This window comes from Oryctolagus cuniculus, chromosome 10 (genome assembly GCF_051225735.1).
Source record: "Oryctolagus cuniculus isolate XC-2025 breed Fujian yellow rabbit chromosome 10, ASM5122573v1, whole genome shotgun sequence".
Classification (NCBI taxonomy): domain Eukaryota; kingdom Metazoa; phylum Chordata; class Mammalia; order Lagomorpha; family Leporidae; genus Oryctolagus; species Oryctolagus cuniculus.
The window spans coordinates 112,783,941-112,802,407 of record NC_142876.1 but is presented as its reverse complement, the minus strand read 5'-3'; the positions used below and the strand labels follow the sequence as shown (position 1 = coordinate 112,802,407).

Below are 18,467 nucleotides of genomic sequence, written 5' to 3'. Positions count from 1 at the left end.
AAGGAGCCACTCCCGGTGATCGCTGTAGACTTTTATGTTCCTAATTAACAAAATCCTCTACTTAGAACCTGAATCTTCGTTGCCATCAAACGCTTTATTATCCCAGTAGCTTCCTACAATATGAAAATGCCGCAGAGCTTGCTGGAATCTCAATGGGGCATTCCCTTACTGCAGCAGCGATTGAAACTGCCAGAACAGGGATTCTACCAACACAGAACAGAGAGAGGCTCTCCACTTACTACCAGGGGGCTGGGAGAGCAAAGAGCCAGCACGGTTTAACTCCCATTCCTGCAGGGAGAAAAAAGCACAATCTCTCTGTGGTCAAGTGTTTAGTCCAAAGGTGGCCCCATCTCTTTTAAACACCCATCTGGCACATTCTCATGTTTGCGCCACACATTTTTTGCTGAATTTTAAAGTTAAGAACTCAGTCACAAACCATGTTAAAAAATTCATTTACATCTTAAATATCCTTGGTCTTTCACTGAGTTTTTTCAAAATCAGTTACGACACTGCACATCTGTTCGAAATTCATTATCTCTGGTTATCAGTATGAAAAGGAATGTGGACCTTTGGTTTATGGGAAAAACTTTATTTCTAAGGAGAGGAATGCAGGTAGGTGTAGGTATGCATGACCAGTATATTAAAAAAAAATTTACCAAGAGTAAATCAATTTGGAAAACACTTCAAGTCCTAAATTCAGCCTTTGAGACTCTAATACATTTTTTTTATGTACCACTACCTGCTGAGCTACTGGTAGACAAGAATCAGGCTCAACTGATTTACAGGAGTTTGAATGCTTTATAAGAATTTCTTATAAACTGACAGGAAGGAAAAAAACCCTAAGAAACAGGGACGACATTCCATACACCTTTTTAAAATCCTCAAAGTCTCATGCTCAATTTACACTGTTTGAGGAAACGAATAAAAAAAAAAAAGGGCTAGTTTAAATTCAAACATTAACTCACCAATGCAACGATTAATTGGTTGTCTCTACAAAATTGGCTCAAACAACAGAAAAGGGGGGAAAGTACTCTTAAAAAATGTAATCCAGCAGCAAGGCGGGAATGTATATTAATGCACCTTTACTTTACAAAAAGGCAAAAAAAAAAAATATTCGGACTTTTAGCTTCTTCACTGTACCGCTTCCGTGGCACCTTCTGAATTATTGCCTGAAACACGGTACCTGAAGTCCCAGATGATTACGGAGCAATCCTTTAAGACCCCCAAGCCCAGATGTAGTCACTTCCTCTGCAAGTGCTCCGTGGCTGAGGCCATGTGGCTAACATGTGGCAACTAGCAGACGCCTTAGCCATAATAAAATCAACACCCAAATCCAAATGCGGGCGATTATGCCGTTCTAAAATAGGTTTTCACGTTATGGAAAATCTAGATGGGGCCTGGCTAATTAAACGTCGTGTCTCACTTGTAATTCGTATCCGCTTAATTAATCCAAGAAACGATCCAAAGACTACTGCTGCTGCTATGGTCCTGGGGGGTTGACAAATTGATTTTTTTCTGTTCTGACAACGAGGTTTCTTAAAAGCCCCCGCAAACTAAATCACGCTGACAGAGGAAAAGTGAGTCCTAGCCTACCCTTTTTCAACGGCAGACTGAAACAGGCAACTTAAAAAAGGGAATTTAAATGACGATTAAAAAGAAGAAAAAATTCAAGGCTCAGGAAACGACTGTGGAGAGCATGAATTCCAAAGGCCCCCGAGTCTTCCAGCGGAACGTCCGGCCACCCCTAACACAAGGACTTCCTCAAGGGCCTGTTTCGAAGGCTCCCAGAACTCTTGGCACATGGCCCGCGGGCCCACCGCCCCGGCACATGGCCCGCACGAGAGCCCTCCCCACCCCCCTTCCCCCGCAGCCAGGGTCCGTCCCCACCCCACGGCCTCCCTCCACTAAGTTCCCGCCAAATCGACCCTCGGCCCCGCGCCCCGCGCCCCCGACGCCTCAGCTCCCAAGGGCGCGCGGGTCGGGCCTCCCTCGCCGGAAGCCTGCGGCCTGGGGTGCGGCCTTGGCCTGGAGCGGGTCCCGACGCGCGGCAGCCCCGCTTCTCGGGGCAGGAGGAGGGCCGGCAGGGTCGCCAGACCGCGGCGCGCCGGAAACCCCAGTCCGACGCGGAGGCAGAAGCCGGGCTTCCCGCCTGACGCAGCAGCAGCGCAGGCCAAAGTGCGGCCGCCATCGTCGCCCCACCGCTCTCTACCCTCCTCGCCTGCCTCGGCCCGCGGCCCACACCGCGGCTCGCGCCAGCCCCGGCGCCCACCCTCCCCAGCTCTCACCTTCGGCGTCGGAGCGGGCCCGCAGCAGCGGAGACTCGGACGCAGGCCCGGAGAAGGCGGCTCGCAAGCTAGCGGCTGTTTATTTTCAGGGTCCTTGCCTGCGCCACACGCGGGTCTGCACACGGCCCCACACACGCCGCTGCGCACGGCTCTCCTCCGCCTCGCCCACACGGCCAATCAGCGCGCGAGGCTCGACCGACCAATCAGAGCCGCCCGCGGGGAGGGTCCGCCCATCCCAAGCGCGGCGCGGGGCGGGGCGGGCTCTTACCACAGCGCGCCGCGGCCCTTCCCGGCGTGCGCCGCGCGCGGCCTTTCCCGCCTGGGCCCTGGCCCCTGGCCTCGGGGCCCCACCCCGGGCCTCTTCCCGGAGTCCGGGCCACGCCCCGCCGGGCCGCTGGAGCCCGGGGATGCCAGGGGCCGGGGCTGGGTGAGGGGATTCTGATTAGCTTGGGGCCCGGGGAAGTTCTTTCCCCTTCTCAATCTGCCCCTAGGCGCTGGGCTATCAGAACAGGGCCCGATTTCCAGGAACGGAAAGTGGCCGTGGTACTAGGCCGCAGACCCGGAGGTCTGTTTTGGCTTTCGCTAAAATTCCTGCGGAAATAAAGGCCTGGTGAGGGCGCGGCCTCGCCTGGGGGGAGCTGTGAATGGGGTGCAGGGCACCGCCTCACAATTCCCCCTGTGACCCGTGTAGCGCGCTGGGACCTGAGGGGGTGAGAGGGCGGGCTGTCACGGTCACCAGTGGCTTCTAGTTTATTTTCTTCAAAAGAGGTGGTGAGTGTGGTCATAGATACCTTGAGGATGATAACAGAGGCGGCTGTCATCACCCAGTGACTGTTCAGCACCAAGTGAACTGTTCTAGAACGTTGCGCCCCGTTTGGAATGGCTTTTATTAGAAACGTGGTGGGGGGAATGGGCGAACCCCAAATCTCTGCAGCTCTAACGGGTCTTAAGATGACTCGGTTCATTACTCACGCCCTGTCCGTGGATCCCATCAAGCGGCTTTGCATTCCTTTGAAGTTAAGTGCACGGGGCAGTTGAGAGGAGGGCCGAGCGGTCCCTGTTGGCAGCAGCGGTTCTGCCGACGGCTGTGTGTGCTGCATCCGCTTTTGCCCCTGCTCTGCGCCCTCCTGGTTCGGAGGCTGTGGTTTGTGAAATCAGGCTGGTGAGGAGGGGTCGAGAGCCCTTGTGCTGAGCATCAGGAACTGACCCTGGGTTCAGATCACTAGTGCGTAATCACTGGGAGGCAGGTGGCAGATGATGCTCAACACTGCCAGTCAAGGGTAGCAGTTATCAGAGTGAACTTAGGGCTTTAAAACAAGCTGGGGCCGGCGCTGTGGCATTGTGGGTAAAGCCGCTGCCTGCAGGGCCGGCATCCCATATGGCCTCCGGTTTGAGTCCTGGCTGCCCCACTGCCGATTCAGCTCTCTGCTGTGGCCTGGGAAAGCAGTACAAGATGGCTCAAGACCTTGGGCCCCTGCACCCACATGGGAGACCCGGAAGAAGCTCCTGGCTCCTGGCTTCGGATCAGCGCAGCTCCAGCCATTGCAGCCAACTGGGGAGTGAACCAGTGGATAGAGACCTCTCTCTCTCTCTCTCTCTCTGCCTCTCCTTCTCTTTCTGTGTGTAACTCTTTCAAGTAAATAAATAAATCTTAAAAAAAAAAAACCACTACAGCTGTTTTAAACTTTTTTTATCCTAAACAATGTAAAGTAAAAATGTTTTAAAATCCAATTTGGAAAAGCTCCATTTCCAATCAGACTAAATAAATGCATAGTAGTTCATGTACTGACCTATAACACTGGAGTTGTCAGTTGTAAAATGGGATTTTGTATTATATATGGTCTTATTACCAAAATGCTTTCACAGCTTTATAGATTTCCCCTCCCTAATCTGATTAATCTTTATAGACTTTGAAGGAGGGTGTAGAGTATCAATTGCAGAGAAAATAGTAACTTCTTAAGCTCTAACACTGAGTTCGAAAAGCACAAAATATCCTACACAAGGCCTGGATGCATCCACACTACACCAGGAGAACAAGTTCAAATAGTCATAAAGTGTGTTTTTTGTTTACCATTTCCACTGTGATGCTGCATAAAGTGTTTGCTGTTGATGGTAGACCCAGCATGTTCCTAATATTAAAACTTTAAAAAACAGCTGAAGAGGGCTGGTTCTGTGGCGTAGCGGGTAAAGCTGCTGCCTGCAGTGCTGGTATCCCATATGGGTGCCAGTTCAAGTTCTGGCAGCTCCACTTCCAAACCAGCTCCCTGCTATGGCCTGGGAAGTAGAAGATGGCCCAAGTCTTTGGGCCCCTGCCCCTACATGGAAGACCCAGAAGAAGCTCCTGGCTCCTGGCTTCAGATCAGCACAGCTCCAGCTGTTATGGCCATCTGGAAAGTGAACCAGCAGATGGAAGATCTCTCTCTCTCTCTATCTGCCTCTGCCTCTGCTTCTCTCTAACTCTACCTTTCAAAGAAATAAATAAATCTTAAAAAAAAAAATCAGCTAAGGGGCCGACGCTGTGGTGCAGTGAGTTAATGCCCTAGTCTGAAGCGCTGGCATCCCATATGGGTGCCAGTTCAAGACCTGGCTGCTCCTCTTCTGATCCAGCTCTCTGCTGTGGCCTGGGAAGGCAGTAGAGGATGGTCCAAGTCCTTGGGCCCCTGCACCCACGTGGGAGACCCGGAAGAAGCTCCTGGCTCCTGGCTTCAGACTGGCGCAGTTCCGGCCATTGCGGCCAATTGGAGAGTGAACCATCGGATGGAAGATCTCTCTCTCTCTGCCTCTCCTCTCTCTGTGTAACTGATTTTGAATAAATAAATAAATCTTTTAAAAAAAAGACTTATTAAAAAAAGCAGCTACAGAAAATGAGATTGAATGTGACAAAGAAGTACCCAACAGTGTTCCACAGGTTTTAAAAGAGCTTACATAGCAAAAAAAAAAAAAAAGAAAGAAAGAAAACATGTTGTGAGCTTTACTGCTTGGCTCTAGGAACAGTAACAGTAACAGCTACAGGGTATTATGACCGTCTTCAGAGTAGACTAATGAAATTTCCCTACAGTATTTGTATTGCCTGAACTTGCCCCGGGGTGTACCCCTTTCACTAGAGATGTTGAAAAAGAAGAAAAGCCAGCTAACTCAAAACTGCCAATGCTATTTGAAGAAAGGTTCCTGTCACATTCCCTTCCCTCGGAGCTGTGTTTTATCCCTGTTCAGCCTTTCAGTCTTACCCAGAGTGGGGTTACCAGAGTGGCTACTAAGCCAGAGACGTTGCTGCTGAAGAACCTGCAGGATGACAAGGACCATAAGTAACTATCAAGTGTCCGGAGAGGGGACCGGCTGAACTTCTCTGATTCAGCATGATTCAGGATTCCTTAGAATGGGTACCAGTGGAGCAGCAATATCTGCCAGCTCTTAATTTCTGATTAAATGGCTGAGTGTGGAGCAGAAGCCCTAGATTTTGCTGTTAGACTGTGATGGTATCATGTCAGCCCTTCCAGGTCCGGTTCCTCTGCCAGCAGGACAGTGGTGCTCTGTGACTTGACTTGGAAAGGATGCAACTCGGGCTCAGTACGTGGATATTTCCACATCTCCTGCCTGCTTCCGAAGCAAAACCAGGGTTTACTAAGCCAGATCCTGAAATGGCAATCAGGAACACTAACAAGAGCTAGTTATTAATATCACATATACAAAACTGTTATATAACAGCATGGCATAAAAGAATTACCATTAAAATGCTGCCTGTTATTATTGTTTAGTATGATTGACTGATTTCTATATGCGAGGCATTGTCTAGAACCTTGTTAAAAGTTTTCACTTTCGGGCCTCCCAAATGGCAGCTTAACCTGCTGTGCCACAAGACTGCCCTAGAGATAAGTACTTTAATATCCCCATGAGGAAAAGGTTCAGAGTTTAATTATCTGCCCAAGGTCAGAAAGTGAATGACAGGGCAGGTTTCAAACACCAGCAGCCCATATGCTTAAGCAAAATGTTATGGGCCTGTGGCGCAGCGGGTAAAGCTGCCACCTCCAGCATAGGCATCCCATATGGGCACTGATTATGGGAACTGGTTCGAGTCTCAGCAGCTCCAATTCCGATCCAGCTCCAGGCTAATGTACCAGGGAAAGCAGCAGAGTATGGCCCAAGTGCTTGGGTCCCTGCACCCACATGGGAGACCCAGAAGAAGCTCCTGCCTCCTGACTTTGGATCGGCCCAGCTCTGGCCATTGCAGCCATTTAGGGAATGAACCAGTGGATGGAAGACCTCTCTCTCTGTCTCTCCCTCTCTCTAACTCTGCCTCTCAAATAAATAAATCTTTTTTAAAAAAATAAAAGGGCAGGCTGGCGCCGTGGCTCAATAGGCTAATCCTCCACCTTGCGGCGCCGGCACACCGGGTTCTAGTCCCGGTTGGGGCGCCGGATTCTGTCCCGGTTGCCCCTCTTCCAGGCCAGCTCTCTGCTATGGCCAGGGAGTGCAGTGGAGGATGGCCCAGGTGCTTGGGCCCTGCACCCCATGGGAGACCAGGAAAGGCACCTGGATCCTGGCTCCTGCCATCGGATCAGCGCGGTGCGCCAGCTGCAGCGGCGGCCATTGGAGGGTGAACCAACGGCAAAGGAAGACCTTTCTCTCTCTCTCTCTCTCTCTCTCTCTCTCACTGTCCACTCTGCCTGTCAAAAAAATAAAAATAAAAAAAAATAAAAGGGCAGATGCAGGCTTTTGTTGTGCAGTGGGTTATGACTCTGCCTGGGACACCTGCATCCCATGTTGGCATGCTGGTTTGAGTCTTAGCTATTCTGCTTCTGATCCTGCTACCTGCTAAGGCACTTAGGAAGAGCAGATGATGGCTCAAGTAGTTAGGTCCCTTCTATACACAAGGGAGACCCAGATGGAGTTCCTGGCTCCTGGCTTCCTCAGCTGGTGCAGCCATTTGGGAGTAAACCAGTGAATAGAAGACCACTTTCTGTCTCCCTCTCTCTAAGTCCGAGTGACAGAAAGAGAGGAGGAGAAGGAGAGAGAGATCTTTCATCTGCTGGTTCACTCTCTCAAGTTACCACAACAGCTGGAGCTAGGCCAGTCTGATGCCAGAAGCCAGGAGCTTCTTCCAAAACTCCCTCGTGGGTGCAGGAGCCCAAGCACTTGGGCCATCCTCTACTGCTTTCCCATGCTAATTAGCAGGGAGCTGCAACTGAAGTAGAGCAGTTGGGACTCTATCCAGTGCCCATATGGGAGACCAGCAACCTTGGCAGTGGCTTTACCTGGTATGCCATAACGCCAGCCCATAAATCTTTTTTTAAAAAATTATTTATTTATTTATTTATTTGAAAGGCAGTCACAGACAGAGAGAGAGACAGAGAAGTATCGGTCCTCCATCTTAATGCATTCCAAATCCTTGGATTCAACCAATCTTGGATTGTATACCTATGTAGTTAGGCCTTGCATCTGTACTGAACTAGTACAAACTGTTTGTCTTGTCATTATTCCCTAAACAATACATTATAAGGACTATTTCCATAGCATTCATATTGTATTAGCTATTGCAGGTAATCTAGAGATGATTTAAAGTATGGGTGGGGCATGTGCATGAGTTTTATGCAAATACAATGCTATTTTATGGAATGGAGCATCAGAAGATTTTGGTACTAGAGGGGGTCCTGGAACTGTTCTTCTATAAATACTGAGGGATAGCTGTATATCCTTCTGGTCTGTTTTTAACATTATATAAATAAATGTATTTATACACTAATATATGTTTGATACTGAGATCTTAAACCATACTTCACATTTAAAATTTTTTACATAAACAGTATCATATTTATTTGCTTTTTTATTTATGTTTCCTTACTACTACATTTAAGATATATGAACCAGGAAGTTTGTCTTGTCTGTTTTTACCTGTACTTCTAGAGAAGCTCCTTATCATGCTACGTATTATAAACAATCTCCATTCCCTGATTACAGGCTAGTTACAGTATTTCTACACTTTGCTTTTATAAACAATATTATAATAAGCACTCTTCTGTACACATCCCTTCAGGACTAGCTGGGAGAATTTCCCTAGGGAATGTACACTCTGAAGAACGCTGAGCAGGGAAGGGTATGTGTTTTAAGTTTTATTGGTTGCCTGTTATATTACTATCAAAAGTGGCCATACCAAATTGTACTCCCAGCAGCAGTGGGCAAGGGCAACATGTTCCTCACATCCTGGCCAACATTTTATTTTTTTTTTCTCTTTTGACAACACTTCAGACTATGAGGATTTCTTTTTGTCTTGCCAATCTGATGGGTGAAACATGGTATCTTTCTTTAATATTTTTATTGAGATAATTGTAGATTCATTTCCAGTTGAAAGAAATAATATAGGGAGGGGTTTTTGGCATAGCAGTTCAGTACTGCTAGGGACACCCACATCCCATATCACAGTCCTGGGTTTGAGTTCCAGCTCCACTTCTGATTCCAGCTTCCTGCTAATGCACACCCTTAGAGACAGCAGATAAAAGTTCAAGTACTTGAGTCCCTGCCACCCACATGACAGACTGATGGAGCTCCTGGTTCCTGGCTTCAGCCTGGTCCAGTTCCATCTGTTGCAGGCATTTGGAGAGGGAACCATCAGATGGAAGGTGTATCTTTCTTACTCTTTCTCTTTCTCTCCTTCTGTCTTGCAAATAAATAATTTCTAAGAATTAATTATGGCCGGCGCCGCAGCTCACCAGGCTAATCCTCTGCCTTACGGCACCGGCACACCGGGTTCTAGTCCCGGTCGGGGCGCCGGATTCTGTCCCGGTTGTCCCTCTTCCAGGCCAGCTCTCTGCTATGGCCAGGGAGTGCAGTGGAGGATGGCCCAAGTACTTGGGCCCTGCACCCCATGGGAGACCAGGATAAGTACCTGGATCCTGCCATCGGATCAGCGCGGTGTGCCAGCCGCAGCGCGCCGGCCGCGGCGGCCATTGGAGGGTGAACCAACAGCAAAAGGAATACCTTTCTCTCTGTCTCTCTCACTGTCCACTCTGCCTGTCAAAAAAATTTAAAAAAAAAGAATTAATTATGTATTTGAAAGTCAGAGTTACAGAGAGAGAGAGAGAGAGAGAGAGAGAGAGAGAGATCTTTCATCCACTGGTTCACCACCAAAATGGCCACAACAGCTAGGGCTAAGCCAGGCCAAAGCCAGGAGCTAGGACCTTCTTCTTCTTCTTCTTTTTTTTTTTTTTTTTAACAGGCAGAGTGGACAGTGAGAGAGAGAGAGAGAGAGAAAGGTCTTCCTTTGCCGTTGGTTCACCCTCCAATCGCCGCCGCGGCCGGCGCACCGCGCTGATCTGATGGCAGGAGCCAGGAGCCAGGTGCTTTTCCTGGTCTCCCATGGGGTGCAGGGCCCAAGCACCTGGGCCATCCTCCACTGCACTCCCTGGCCATAGCAGAGAGCTGGCCTGGAAGAGGGGCAACCGGGACAGAATCCGGCGCCCGGACCAGGACTAGAACCCGGTGTGCCGGCGCCACTAGGCGGAGGATTAGCCTAGTGAGCCGTGGCGCCGGCCAGGAGCTTCTTCTGAGTCTCCCACACATGGGTGCAGGGGCCCAAGGACTTGGGCCATCTTCCACTGCTTTCCCAGGCACATTAGCAGGGAGCAGGATTGGAAGTGGAGCAGCGAGGACTTGAACTGGCACCCATATGGGATGCAGGCACTGCGGACAGCAGCTTAACCTGCTGTGCCACAACACTGGCCCCACAAATAAATAAAATGTTAAAATAAAAGAAAAATAAGGCTGGCGCCGCGGCTCAATAGGCTAATCCTCCGCCTTGCGGCGCTGGCACACCGGGTTCTAGTCCCGGTCGGGGTGCCGGATTCTGTCCCGGTTGCCCCTCTTCCAGGCCAGCTCTCTGCTGTGGCCAGGGAGTGCAGTGGAGGATGGCCCAAGTGCTTGGGCCCTGCACCCCATGGGAGACCAGGATAAGTACCTGGCTCCTGCCATCGGATCAGCGCGGTATGCCGGCCACAATGTGCCAGCCGCGGCAGCCATTGGAGGGTGAACCAACGGCAAAGGAAGGCCTTTCTCTCTGTCTCTCACTGTCCACTCTGCCTATCAAAAAAATAAAAATACAAATAAGAAAAATAAAAAAATTTAAAAATAATAGTAATAATACTCGGTCATCCCAAACATTACCCAGCTCCTCCAATGGTAATTCTTACAAAAATATAGAGCAGTGTCACAACCAGAATATAAAAATTGGAATAGTCCACTGTTTTAGTTCAGATTTCTCCCATTTGTACTCATTTGTGTATGTCTGAGTGTAGGCAATTTACTCTGAAATGCTTCTGTCTCACAGCCTATGTATCTGCCTCCACTCAGCATACAGAGCAGTTGCAGTACAAGAATCATACCTGGTGCCTTCTTGCAGTCATGCCGATTTCCCTTCTATTCCCCTCCTCTCTCATCCTTGTTCTTCATTTCTAAAATTTTTTCCTTTCAGAAATGTTATGTAAATTAAATCATGTAGGATATAATCTTTTGAAATTAATTTTTTTGGTGCAGCGTAATTCCCTGGGGAGACATCCAAGCTGCATGGATCAATAGTCCATGCCTTTTAATGCTGGTATTCCAAGACAAGGAGAGACCCAAGTTTGTTCAACTAACACTTACTGAAGGACCTGTGCGATAGTTCCAGTTTATTGTGTTTTAGAGGAGAGTGTGAACGTAGTCCCCCACTACCACAAATTATGTTGTTGAGTTTCTCACATTTGGGAAGATCGCAGGGGTCAGCACATCTGCAGTGCAATGGATGAGCCGTGCCCCAGGAAAACCACCTGCGTGATCATGGTGTCTCCCCTACCAGGTAAGTATTAGTTCCCGTTTTTGACTATTACAAAGCTGCTATGAACATCAGTGGCAGGTTTGGATGTGAATGAAAATTTTCCATTTGGTGTCTTGTTTTTTCAGGGAGCACTTCCTAGATTACAGGTGGTGTTGAACATCTGTCCCTTCATATGTTTTGTAGGATTCAAGCTTATTGGGCCTATTTTCCTCATTTGTTCTATTAAGTTGCTTACCTTTTTTCTTAGGAGTTTGTAAGAGGTTTTTCTATTTCTTGTTTTAAAGATTTATTTATTTGAAAGAGTTACAGAGAGCGAGGAAGAGACAGTAAGAGAAATTTTCCATCTATTGGTTCACTCCCCAGATGGCTGCAACAGCTGGGGTCTAGCCAAGCTGAAGCTAGGAGCTTCATCTGGTTTCCCATGAGGAAGGGGCCCAAACACTTGGATCATCCTTCACTGCTTTTCCCAGGCCATTAGCAGGGAGCTGGATCAGAAGTGGAGCAGCCAGGATCCAAACCGGTGCCCATATCATTTGCCAGCATTGCAGGCAGTGGCTTTACCCTCTACACCACAATGCCATCCCCCAGTAAGAGGCTTTATTATTTTCTGGATATGAATCCTCTATTAGTTATATGAAGTTTTAACATTTTAGTGATTATCGTCTCCCCAAGTGCTGTAAAGTTTAGGACTTGATAAAAGAATTAGTGAAACTTGGATTTGGATCCTTGATGAAGTGAGCAAGGGGTTTCATTTGGGGCTGCCCAGACTGAGTTTGTGAAGGCTGCTGCACCACACATCATAGCATTTCTTTGGCATTGTTAAGTAAAATGCCTTAACTGGTGACATGTTAGGTGCTAGGTAGAACATATCAAAACTTCTACCAGCTGATGCCGAGGGCCTTAGGTTTGGAGGATGGGGCAGGGGAGCCTTAGATTTAATCCTTTGCCTGATTTGGGGGCAGGAGACATTCAGATATATTTATTGCATCACAGAACCAGCCCTGTTTTGCAGCATTTTGACCAGCCCTCAGAAACTGCTGACATCATGATGTACTCCTTCCTTCGCTGGTGCTTCCATTTGGCCGGGCACTGAAGCCAGAATTTAGAATCCTGACTCACCCTTCAGCCAGCCACAGTGAATGCTGATTATTCTGGTCGGGTCCATGCTCAGAAAGTGACTTTGAAAGGGGAATAGCTTTTGGACAAACCAGGTCATGGCCAGGCTTTTTCTTTTCTTGCTTTCTCATCTGTTAACTGCTTCTGTTTTCTCCCTTGATGGAAGCAGAAGCAGAGATTCTGCAGTCCTGGCCATAGAATTGTGGATTGTACAAGCTGGCACAGCCAATACTGTCCTACTGAGCTCAGTGAATTGTCCTTCTGATCTGTATGGAGGGAGGCCAGCTGCAGCTCAGCATTTGCAGTCAGTCTCAGAGCTGAGCTAACAACTCAAAATTTAGCTCTCATTTTAATAAATTACCTGATAAAACACTCACTAGACAAAATTACCTTGACTAGGTTATTTATATAAATATTGAAATGCCCCAAATTATTCATGAAGAAACTGATATACAAATTTTCTTATAATTTCCCCCCCACAAAACACAGCAAATACATAGAGGCAAGTAATGGGATTTCTAAGGGCATAAGATTTACACCTATATGATACAAACAATGTTAAGGAAAAGAGGTTTTGGATGCATTCTTTTAAAGTTGTGTTTATTCAATTTATGTGACAGGCAGAACAAGAAAGAGAGAGAGAGAAGCAGACAAAGAAATCTTCCATCTGCTGGTTCATCTCCAAATGCCCACAACAGCCAGGCCTGGGCCAAGCCAAAGCCAGGAGCCCAGAACTCAGTCCTGGTCTCCCGTGCGGGAGGGACATGTGCCAGGGATGCAAGTACCTGAGCCATCACCAGCTGCCTCCCAGCTTGTGCATCAGCAGGAATGCTGTAGGGGAAGTAGAGTGGGAACTTGAACCCAAGCACTGGGATGTGGTATGTGGGCGCCCCAAGCAGTGTCCTAACAGCTGTACTACAATGCCCACCACTGGCTGTAGATACTTTTAAAGGGCTGTGGTGGCCGGCGCCGCGGCTCAATAGGCTAATCCTCCACCTAGCGGCGCCGGCACACCGGGTTCTAGTCCCGGTCGGGGCGCTGGATTCTGTCCCGGTTGCCCCTCTTCCAGGCCAGCTCTCTGCTGTGGCCAGGGAGTGCAGTGGAGGATGGCCCAAGTGCTTGGGCCCTGCACCCCATGGGAGACCAGGAGAAGCACCTGGCTCCTGCCATCGTATCAGCGTGGTGCACCAGCCGCGGCGGCCATTGGAGGGTGAACCAACGGCAAAGGAAGACCTTTCTCTCTGTCTCTCTCTCTCACTCTCCACTCTGCCTGTCAAAAAAAAAAAAAAGGGGGGGGCTGTGGTAAGGATTATATAAAGTATAATACATAAAAAATGCGTTGTGAATTCCAGAATACTTTGCAAAGTAAAAGATTAAGATCAGATTCTGTGAATGTCATACATCTAAGTCATGAAATCCCCTTTCTACATTGATTCATTACATATAAAGGAATTTTTTTGACATATGAATAGGCAATCATAATATTCCTACTGCATTTGATGAATGATTGTAAGTAATTTTTTCCCTTTTTTAGATTTTGGCTTCCTCCTTTGATGCAATATTCTCAAAGAACTAAAACTGACTCTAAATGTTGAAGATTTATCCAAAAGAAAATTTTCTTTGGGTCACAGAGAATTCAAAGACAGTGTTGGAAAAACTTAAATGGGGAGCTTAATAGGATCTTTTTTTTGCTTTTTTTTCCTTTTGGTCTCATATCTACTTTCCTAGGGACATCTTGGGTGAATCAGGACTGCTTCCTTCTGTCTTCAAGGTTGACCAGCCCCAGTCCAGCGGGGATTACCATTTTATTAACCAAAGCACGCTAGGAGAATAATAACCTGTGTTTCCATAGCACTTTATTGTTTGTACCTAAAAACTCAACCAGCATTTATTGAGAGATTGTTATGTGCTGTGCTATCCAGGGTAGCTTCACCTTTGTTATCTTATTTAGTCCCTATAGAAACCACACAGATTCTCGCACAACTTCCTGAAGTAAGATGAATGTGTATCTTAGGACGTACTAGGTAAAGAGGCCTTGGTGTCCTAGCCCAGTATCTTCTCACAGGGTGGGATGCATGGGATGCCTTAAGGTGGTGTACAGTACAGCATCAACTCTAGGTCACCTGACATGGCATTAGTCGCATGTCAAGTCTCCTCCAGTGCTGCCATTTATCACCAGGAGAAATGTCACAGTTGGGTGCTTACCGGCTTTCACCTCCTCTATAACACAGTATTTAACTTTCTTAACCAGTAGAACACACTGGTCAAGTCACCATCTGGAATGTAATCACATTAGTATGGTAACATATTAAGGCCCATTTCACAGAGGAGCTAATGAGGGGCCATTTCCTCATATCACGTATACATACCCTTTTTCACTTTTTATTCACTTTATTTATTCAAATTATAAAGGATAGTATGGAAAGTTAGTTTATATGGGGATAAAAGACAAAGGTGTTGGAGCAGGTGCTGTGGCGTAGTAGGCTGATCCTCTGCCTGTGGTTCTGGCATCCCATTTGGGCACCAGTTCAAGTCCATATGGGCACCGGTTCAAGTCCCAGCTGCTCCACTTCCAATCCAGCTCCCTGCTAAAGGCCTGGGAAAGCAGTGGAAGATGACCCAAGTGCTTGGGCCCCTGCACCCACATGGGAGACCCCAAGAAGCTCCTGGCTCTTGACTTTGGATCAGCCCAGCCCCAGACATTGTGGCCATTTGGGGAGTGAACAGTGGATGGAAGACCTCTCTCTGTGTCTCTCCCTCTCTCAGTCTGTAACTATGACTCTCAAATAAATAAATAGGGGGCCGCACTGTGCCACAGCATGTTACTGCCCTGGCCTGAAGCACCAGCATCCCATATGGGTGCCAGTTCAAGACCCAGCTGTTCCACTTCTGATCCAGCTCTGTGCTATAGCCTGGGAAAGCAGTAGAAGATGGCCCAAGTTCTTGGGCCCCTGCACCCACATGGGAGACCTGGAAGAAGCTCCTGGCTGCTGGGTTCGGATCAGCACAGCTCTGGCTATCGTGGCCAATTGAGAGTGAACCAGCTGATGAAAGACTTCTCTCTCTCTCTCTCTCTCTCTCTCTCTCTCTCTGTGTGTCTCCTTCTCTCTCTGTGTAACTCTGACTTTCAAATAAATAAATAAATTGTAATAAATAAATAAATATTTTAAAACAGATAAAAGTATATTTTAAGATCTACATTAAGAAAAAATTGCAACTCTGAAAATGAAAACTACAGTGAACCCTTTGAAAGCAAATATCATCATTTTATCATTTTTTTTAAAGATTTACTTATTTGAAAGTCAGAGTTACAGAGAGGGAGGGAGAGAGAGAGAGAGAGAAACATCTTCCATCCACTGGTTCATTCTCCAAATGGCTGTAACGGCCAAGGCTAGGCCAGGCTGAAGCCAGGAGCCCAGAGTTTCTAGGTCTCCCCTGTGGAGAGACCTTGAGCCATCTTCTGCTGCTTTTCCTGGCCATTACCAGGGAGCTGGATTGGAAGTGAAGTGGCTGGGACATGAACCGGTGCCCATATGGGATGCCGGCATTGTAGGCAGTGGCTTTACTGGCTAAGCCACAACACTGGTCCCTAATTATATGATTCTAAACTGCAGACCCTACAAGGTCCAGGGTAGACAAGGACTTACCAATTTTCATACTCTTGTTATCTAACAGAGTACCTTAACATAAGCCTTCAATGAGTTATCACTGAACGAATGAACATTTCTTTTCCCCTCTCGGCATCACACCTGAGATCACTCAATTTGTTCATCATCCTGAGACCCAGCGTTTATCACACTGCACTCAAGAGTCACTAGGACAAGGCATTTTCTATAGGCTTTTTCTTGATTTGCTTGTGACAGCAGTTGGCTTGTGCTTTGTGCTGGCGTTTGCAATGATTCTGTAAACAGGACCCAGATTCTGCAGGGTGGATGTTCATAGGAACAGTTTTTAAATGAAACGACCATGCAATGAGAGGGTTGACACTTCCTCATGAGATAGTTATCATAATGTATATATAAAGTACTTTTTAATATGGTGAGGTGTTATTCATATATTGTTATGGTTATATCAGAAAACAAGACCCTAGAAGGAATAATCATACTTCAGTCATATTTACCCTATGTGACAGAGCAATGGTTCTCCAACATTTTTAGTCAGTTAATTTTGGTAAAATGCCTCAAGACGTCTTATCTTAATCACCCTTGCTATTCAAGACTTTCATCAGAATGAATGAGAATAGTTACTTTGAATTTCCGGTTTCTAAGAACTTTGTGCTGATAAAGAATAAAAGGAGTGTGGGAAAGAGTTCCAGGTACAAGGATCTTCCTTCAAGGCCAGCTATGATTAGCCTCTTGATAAAGCCACAAGACAAGAAGTCAAGCTAATCAGCCCTTAGGGAGACAGAAAAGGGCACAGAGTAGAAGGACCAGCTAACAGAGACCTGCTGCCATGCCTGTCTCCAGGTGTGTGTGTTGTTTTTAACTGGGGCCAGACCAATTTGTTTTTCATTTTTTTTTTTTTTTATTGAGAGAGAAACAGAGTTCTGATACACTGGTTCACTCCCCAAACTCCCCCAACAGCCAGTGCTGGGCTAGGACCAGAGCCAGGAGCCAGGAACCCAGTCTAGGTCTCCCATGTGGGTGGCAGGAACTCAATCACTTGAACCAGCCCTGCTGCCTCCCAGAGTCTGCATTGGCAGGAAGCTGGAGTCAGGAGCTGGAGAAGGGAATTGAACCCAGACATTTCAATATGGGATGAAGGTATCTTAACCACTAAGCAAAACGCCCACCATGGCCTCTTAATGTTTAATTGTTCTTGTTCTTGATGGGTCTGTTCTTGGCCCATCTCCGTCCTCACCTTTACATAATCTCCCTTTTGCAATGACCGACTATCTCAAATGAAAGGAGGCAATGGAAATAACTTCAGGTGCAGTAGAATATAAGTGACTGGAACAAAACCTGCTCCAGTTCATTGTTGCCTTTGGAGAACATGGGATTAGGGTTGTCAGATGCCTGATGTTTCTACACAAGTTTAAATTTTTTATATTGTTGAGGAATCTAATTTTCAATCGTTGACAACTTACCAAAAAAAAAAAAAAGAGAGAGAGAGAGAGAAAAGAAAACCTGTTCTGGTCAAGTGAAGCCCATTAGTAGCAAAGATTTGGCCCCCAGGCCACTGGTTTACAACCTGTGACTGTCTACATATTTTCTAACTTCACTTCACCCCTATTTTTTGAGCTTGAGACCCATATTTTTTTAAGATTTATTTATTTATTCATTCATTCATTTATTTATAAAGGTAGAGAGAGATCTTCCATCTTCTGGCTCATTTTCCAAATGCCTTCAACAGCCAGTCAGTGCTGCACCAGACTGATACCAGGAGCCAGGAGCTTTATCTGGGTCTCCTACATGGGTGGCAAGGATCCAGGCAATTGGGTCATCATCTGTTGCCTTCCAGGTGCATTTGTGTCAAGTTGTTTTGGAAGCTGTGGCTATCCTGGAACCAAACATTCCAAAATGGGATGCAGGCACCAAAATGGCAGCTTAACCTGCTGTGCCATAACACCCACCCCAGGGACCTACATAGATATATATTTTTTTAATTAAACTTTGGATAAGTAAACACAGGCATGCTAAAAAAGTACTCAAATACAACTTGTCTAAACCAGAATATACTTTATTCAACATACAAATTAACAAAACCAAACCTGCTTCCAACTTTAAAGCCTCTGTCAGACACAACCCATCTGTCTGTCCAAATGAGAAGCCCTGGAGTTAGCGGTGGTCCTTCATCTGCTTTATCTTGCACCTGCAATTCCTTAAGCATTTACTGAGTGTGTTCTGAGTGCCAGGAATCGAGCAAAGCACTGATGGTGCAAAATGGAAAAGATGAAGCCCAGGCTTTGGAGGGTTTATGTCTGCGCAAACCAGAAAAGCACTCACAAAACGGTGTTTGCTAAGTTTTATAACAGGTGTGAGTAAGATGCCATGTGACCTCATTCGATCAGCACCACAGCCTTGTGAAATAGATACCTTTTGAAATAATACTTTTATTGAGACATAATTGTTATACCATAAAATTATCCTTTTAAAGTATATAATTCAGTAGGTTTTAGTATATTCACTGAGCCATGCAACCATCATGGCCATCTAATTCTAGAACATTTTGTAGTATTTTTATAGAAAAATTGAGCAGAAAGCATGGAGATCCCACGCATTTCCTGTCTACCTCCTCCACTATTTTTTTTAAAGATTTATTTT

The 18,467-nt window shown here is 46.7% G+C and overlaps 1 protein-coding gene and 1 non-coding gene across 9 annotated transcripts in view; both read right to left on the bottom strand.

Moving 5' to 3' along the window:
* The window catches only part of CNBP (CCHC-type zinc finger nucleic acid binding protein), an 80,966-nt gene that overhangs the window by 12,989 nt on the left and 49,510 nt on the right, over nt 1–18,467 (bottom strand). For 3 of the 8 annotated variants that reach the window (XM_008260336.5, XM_089306567.1, XM_017343716.4), the window contains exon 1: nt 2,286–2,406. The exons of the other annotated variants lie outside the window; for them this stretch is intronic. The gene's annotated coding sequence lies outside the window, so the exon portion shown is untranslated. Of the gene's footprint in view, nt 1–2,285; nt 2,407–18,467 lie in introns of those variants that run through there. 8 annotated transcript variants of the gene reach the window in all.
* Nucleotides 10,954–11,117, bottom strand: LOC127492584 (U1 spliceosomal RNA). Its single transcript, XR_007922092.2, has one exon. It is a non-coding gene; the product is annotated as a U1 spliceosomal RNA (small nuclear RNA).